The sequence below is a fragment of the Pan troglodytes genome, chromosome 8 (assembly GCF_028858775.2).
Source record: "Pan troglodytes isolate AG18354 chromosome 8, NHGRI_mPanTro3-v2.0_pri, whole genome shotgun sequence".
NCBI lineage: Eukaryota > Metazoa > Chordata > Mammalia > Primates > Hominidae > Pan > Pan troglodytes.
In genome coordinates this window covers 83,611,325-83,617,500 of record NC_072406.2, presented here as the reverse complement: position 1 = coordinate 83,617,500, position 6,176 = coordinate 83,611,325, and the positions used below count along the sequence as shown (strand labels likewise).

Here is a 6,176-nt window from a genome sequence, read left to right as displayed (position 1 = left end):
TCGATGTCTGAATGTCTTCACATTAGCTCGCTCTTTGTAAGGCCCATGACTGTGTCTCCCATAGTTCCTCCTCATCACCTTGTCCCCTGGTAGAGCTGCCCTCTCTCTGGCAAAGAGGCTAGCTTAGGGGAAGGACAGCCTCTTTGGGCAGGGTGGGATGCCTGAGCCATGCGATGACCTTTCACCTGTGACACCATCGGCTACACCAGGCCTCTGATCCAAATCTCTCCAGCAGTGTTTCAAATCTCCTACTCTCAGGCCAGCCTTGATGGCTTCAGGGTCATCATCCAGAGGACCAGGGGTATAACTTGCCACCATGCCTCGGCATCATCCCTGTATCTTGAAGCTAGAGGCCTCGAACCACCGTAGGGCAGTAGAAGTGGGATGTCCAGTCCAGGTTGGGGTCAGGGGAGAGCTTGGTCAGTATCTTCCCCTCTGGAGGCTGTTCCAAATTGGCTCTCATGCTCCTCCCCTCTGCATAAGTCCTAGGGCCGCTGAGAGGTGTTATTAATTGGCTGATCCACCCATCTGGGAGGGGCAGATGAGGTGGAGAGTAGTTGCTCAATTCCTTCTGCTTGAGGGACAGCATCTAGTCTCCGTCTCAGGCGTCCTAGAGGCAGAGTGTGTACACCCAGCTTCCGGAAACCCTGCCCCCTCCACTCACCTCTTTCTGGCCCATGTGCAGGGGTTTTTGTTGGTTTTTTTTTTTAGAGACAGGGTCTCATTATATTGCCCAGCCTGGAGTACAGTGGCTATTCACAAGCACGGTCCTAGCACACTACAGCCTTGAACTCCTGGGCTCTAGCAATCCTGTTGCCTCAGCCTCCCCAGTAGCTGGGACTATAGGAGTTCACCACTGCACCCAGTTCCATGTACAGTTTTGACTGCACACAAAGCTGAGATGTTATTCTAATCTATTTAAAAGACCCTAAAACACAAACACTCTTGTGGCATTAGCATGGTACAACCCGAAGGAGCCAGTGGTGGACTATTAATCCAAGCCTAGCAAAACTGGCCAGAGAGAGGAGTTTCAATCTCATTCTCATCTCTGTGTTCTTATCCACTGCCCTATACAACACTCTGCACCAAGGAACTATGCAATGCCTCTTAGAGAAGGCACTGTGGACCACAGCTCAAACTTTACTGAGCACATGAGTCACCCAAGGATCTTACCAAATGCAGATTCTGATTCAGAAGGTCTGGGGTGGGGCCCAAGAGTCTGCATTTCTAACAAGTCCCCAGGTGATGCCGATGCTGCATGTCCACAGGCCACACTCTGAGGAGCAAGGTTCCGCTACACCTTCACCTCCCAGAAGAATGTGCATTTTAAATGAGCACTTCAGGAAGGTGTGCTTTAAAATACTTGGCTCAAATAAATGAACCTCAAATGGTGAAACTGCAGGTAAGGTAGCTTGTTGGGTGGGGGAGCTATTCCAGAGGCAACCAGGACCATCTGCTGTCACAACCCTCAAATCAAGCCCTTTGGTAAGCAGATGTGAGGAGCCCAGCTGTTTAGAGGTGAGGAAGGCCAAGTCCGAGAAGTATATGGGGGCCCAGCACAGACGGGGCCAGGATGCTAGCTCTGGGCCTCCCACCCCTCACTGCTGTCCTCCAGCACTCGAGGCAGAGCTTCCTGGTTCACACCAGTCGCTTCTGTGTGCCACCTTCCCAGCTCACGGGGGACACCCACCCTCTACCACGAGACACTCTGCCTTCCTGCCCTCCCCAGCCCTGGCAGCCAGAACCAAGCCTTGCTATTCCCCCAGGCAAGGGGCCCCTTCCCAGCTCCTCCTTGGCAGAGTAACATCTAGTGCCCCCACCCCTGTAGGTGCTGACCGCAGTGCGCCTACCCCTGCACCACGAACCAAGCACTAACTCCAAGCCAGCTCTCCCCATCGTGGGCTGACTCATCATCACCATGCAACTGGCCCCAACTAGGTTCTTAAAGCCCGCCCCACCCCACACCCCACAACCTAATTCTTCCCTGTGTGAGGGTCTGACTCCACCCAACACACACACACGCACACACACACACACACACTCTCTCTCTCTCTCTCCTGTGTCTCTCTAGCTTATTTCAAAATCCAAATTAGGGTTGGGGCACTTCCCAAGGGGCTGGAAGGCGAGGTCAATGTCAATGCCAGCTCTGGTCTGAGAGGGCAAAGGACGTAGAAAAAGAAGGCTCTGCTTTCTGAATTACTAGGGAGGATGGGGGAGTATTACTACCGAGGAAAGGCTAATTTCCTCCCAGTGGACCGCTGACAGCACTAGGGCTGGGGCTGGGGTCGCAGTGGGGCGGCGGCTGGCATCGGATCTCCGCTCACAGCACGGAGGCAGCCTCTCTAGGTGCCCGCTCCGAGAAAGCCAGGCAGAGTGCCCGCCGGCTGGCGCCGCCACTGCCTTGGAACACGCGGGCTCTGCTCGAGTCCTGGGCTGACCTACGGTGGAGATGAGGGGCAGTGCTCCCGGGTGCCAGCTTCTGGGGGCAGCCAGCACCGCTCGTAGCGGACCAGTTCCAGGGCCAGGAAGGCGAAGCGAGAGCCGCAAAAGGCTCCCGGCTCCTCGAGGGGCGCGTCTTCCCATAGCTGGACCGAATTTGGGAGGATGTGTAAGTCCCCTGGGGTCTCCCGCGGGCACAGGGACCTGATGAGGGGAGGGGAGAACTACGTGCCTTTAGTTCCCCTCAGCGCCTCTGCCCAGCCCGCAGTAGGGGTGCGCCCCACCCCATCCCCACTGTCCAGATGGGGACCCAGGGCTCAGAAGGGGAGGGGATTGGATCCCAACGCGCTCCACTCTCGAAAATCTCTCCACCCCAGACCTGGACCCTCTCCGTAGCGCCGAGAGCAAAGCCCCCAAATGTTCGCGGTCCCAGGACCGGGGATGGGGGATGGGATGCCTGTCCTCCCAAGGCCAACGCGAATGGAATTCCGAGTTCCCAGGAATCAAAGTTGCCGCGCGTCGGGGAGCTCGGAGCGGGGCGCGGGGCTAGGGCCAGGGGCCTGGGACCGAAGGATGCCGCGAGCGCCCGCCACGGGCGATGGCCGCGCTGGGAACAAGTGGTTCGGCAGCCGCGGTCACCACCAACTTTCCCGCCGCGCGGCGGGTGAACGGCGAGGGGAAGGAGAGGGAAGCGAGGAGGGAAGAGGCGGTGCGTGGCTCCGGGTACCGTGTGCGTGTGTGCAGCGGCGCCGCGCCTCGCCTCGGGCTCTGCTCTCCGCCGGATAGGCCCCCGCGGGCCGCCTGCTCTGGCCCTGGCCACCGCCGCGTCTTCCCGCCGGCGCGAAGGCTCATCCGCGGCGTGCCGGCAGCTCCTGGGTCTCCGCGGGCCGCTCGCCGCTCGCAACTTCAGGCGCGCCGGGGGCTCGGACTGGGCGCGCCCCAAACGTCCAGAGGCTCTGCCACCCCGTGCTCCATGCCCGGGCCGGGCTGCCTAGCCCCGACCGCCTCAGCGTCCGGCCGCCGTCGGACGCGTCCTCTGGCCAAGCATCGCGCCTGCAGCCCGCGTCCCTCTCTCCCGAGCCGCCGCCGCCGCTCAAGTCCGCGATCAACTTTCCCTTGCTTCCCCCGCCCCGCTCGGCCCCCGCCCCCCTCGGCCCCCGCCGTCCAGACCCCGCCTCCCGCAGCTCCCTCCCTCACCTCCCGCCTCGCCCGGCCCCCGCCCGCCCGCCCTCCCGCGCTCGGCGCTCCCCCAACCCTCAGGCCGCCAGGACCCCCGAGCTCCCGCCTGGCCCCGCCCAGACCCCCGGGAGCGGCGCCGAGCCCCGCCGGGCGCTCAGGGCATGAATATTTCAGTGCTGGCGAAGCTGCCCTCTGCCGATGTCATGGCACCGGCTGCTGTGGCAACTCCACGAATCCCCCAAAGGGGCAGGGAGGAAGCCCGCGGAAGAGGCCCCAGGTGCGAGACAGAGCAGTGCCCCGCCAGGCCGCCAGCCGTCCCGCAGAGGGGCGCGCAGGGGGATGGGGGCCCCCAGCGTCGCGTCCGCCCCGCGCCTCAGGCAGAGCAAGGTAACGCTCCCGGGAAGCCCGGGCGGGCGAGCGGGCGCTCGGCCTAGGTGAGCCCGCGCCATCTGTTGGCTTTAAGCGCCCCCTCTCTGCTCCCAGAGTCGCTGAGCAGTCCCTCTAGTCCTTGGGGCCCCTTGGCCTACGCCTCTCTCCAACCAGCTGCCTTTGCCCACCCGACTCGTGCGCTCCCATCTGCGCCTCCTCCCCCACTAGAGCTCAAGAGGCCTCCAAGTGCTTAGAAATGGAGGACCCCGGGTTGGAGGAGACCCGTGAGGTCACTTAGGCGTCCTCACCCCTGCGGGAGCTCCGTCTGCAGTGCCCGAGTCATGGTCTCCCGGCTCCTTTTTGCACACCTATAGGGACAGAGACTTTATGGCTTTCTGAGACAGCTGGATCAAGGAAGCGTCCATATGCAGGTAATGGAAGAGGTTTATCCCCTACCTTTGATCTTTACTTCCCCAGGGCTAAACATTCTGATTTTTTAAAACTATTTCTCACATGACAGGATTTCTGAGCTGTCACTGTTCCAGTCAGTACATTGACAGTACCTGCCTGGAGCCAGGCTGTGGGCTGAGACTTTCTGGGCCTCAACTCATTCTATCTTCAATAAAGTCTTTCTAGTGGGCCCTGCCATTATCCCAGTTTTACAGTGAGAAACAGGCTGTAGGAGGTTGGGGACTTGCCCCTGTGGTGGAGTCGGGTATTGAACCCAGAATCTATCTGGTTCCAAAGCTCCAGTTCCTTACCATTAGCTCATTCATTATTCATTCATTCATTCACAGTCACTGCTATGTGCTAGCTAACTGAAATAGTTTCTAGGAATAGGATGGAGAACAAAACAGGCTTGGTCTTTGTGCCCCATGAAGCTTCTCTAGTAGGGGAACCAGACATTCATCAATGAAACACATAAGCAGGTAAAATTACAGCCAGAATCAGTGCTAGGAAGAAGAGTGCTTTAATGGCGCCTGGCCTAGGGGATCAGGGAAGACCTCCTGGAGGAGGTGACTGAGCTGAAGGATGAGCAAGGGAGAGAGAGTGGAGTTTTAGGCAGGAGAAACAGCATGTGCAAAGGCCCCAGGTGCCCACTACAGGCAACGGCTGGGCCAGGAACAATGGTTTGGTGACCGCAGTCGCAATCAACTTGTGCAAAGTTGGGAAGGAGCTGGCATATGTCAGGAAGTCCAGAAAGGGTGGGGAGAGCTCCGTGCCTCCAGCGTACGAGGAAACGCTCCTGGGAAGCTTGGGAGGGTGAGTGAGCCTGCACCATCTATTGGCTTTAAGCACCCCCTCTCTGATCTGAGTAACTGAATGGTCCCTCTAGTCCTTGGCAGTGACTGTAAAGCCACAATGGAGTGGGGGCCAGACTGTGCAGGTGTGTTGGCCTTAATCAGGAGTTGATCTTTATCCTAAGACTGAAAGCTTCAGAGGCCGGGCATGGTGGCTGACGCCTATAATGGCAGCATTTTGGGAGGCTGAGGCAGTAGGATCACTAAGACTCTATCTAAAAAAAAAAATAAGAGAGAGAATTGATTGGGAGGCAACAGTTGATGAGAAGAGACTGCTTCAATTAAAAGTATTTATTTGTCAAATACTATGTGCCAAGAAATTTTCTAGACCAGGGGTGAGCACACCACTACCCAGAGGTCAAATCTGCCTCATCACATGTTTTTGTAAAGAAAGTTTTAGTGGCACACAGACATGGCCTGTTCAGTTGTGTCTCCTTTCACACTACAACTACAGACATAAGGAATTTCAAGAGGGACCGCATGGCCTGCAAAAACAAAAAATATTTACAGCCTGGCCCTTCACAGAAAACGTTAGTTAACCCCTGTGAACTTAGACACTTTGGATATGTCAATGAACAACACACACACACACACACAAGCACACACACACACAAGCACACACACACAGGCACACACACATGCACACAGACACGCATGCTTGCGCCAAACAAATCCTTGCCCTGGTGAAGCTTACATGTCCTCAGGCTGCTGCAGTGTCTAGGTGATTGGTGACAGAGGCCTGGAATGAGGGGGTGGGTAGAAGTGGAGAGAAGTGACTTTCAGGAGGTAAAAATCTACAGGGCCAGGAGGACAAGGAGTGGTTATACGTGAGATAGAGCAAAGGGTCAAGGAGACTTCTGGGTTTCTGGCTTGTGGTGGTAGATGGAC

General features: G+C 57.6%; 1 protein-coding gene across 2 annotated transcripts in view; it reads right to left on the bottom strand.

Annotated features, from left to right (window-relative positions):
• CDH23 (cadherin related 23) overlaps window positions 1-3,546 on the bottom strand; it is a 419,047-nt gene extending 415,501 nt beyond the window's left edge. For both annotated transcript variants that reach the window (XM_054659691.2, XM_054659692.2), the window contains exon 1: window positions 3,167-3,546. The gene's annotated coding sequence lies outside the window, so the exon portion shown is untranslated. The remainder of the gene's footprint in view (window positions 1-3,166) is intronic.
• Window positions 3,547-6,176: the final 2,630 nt, after the last annotated feature.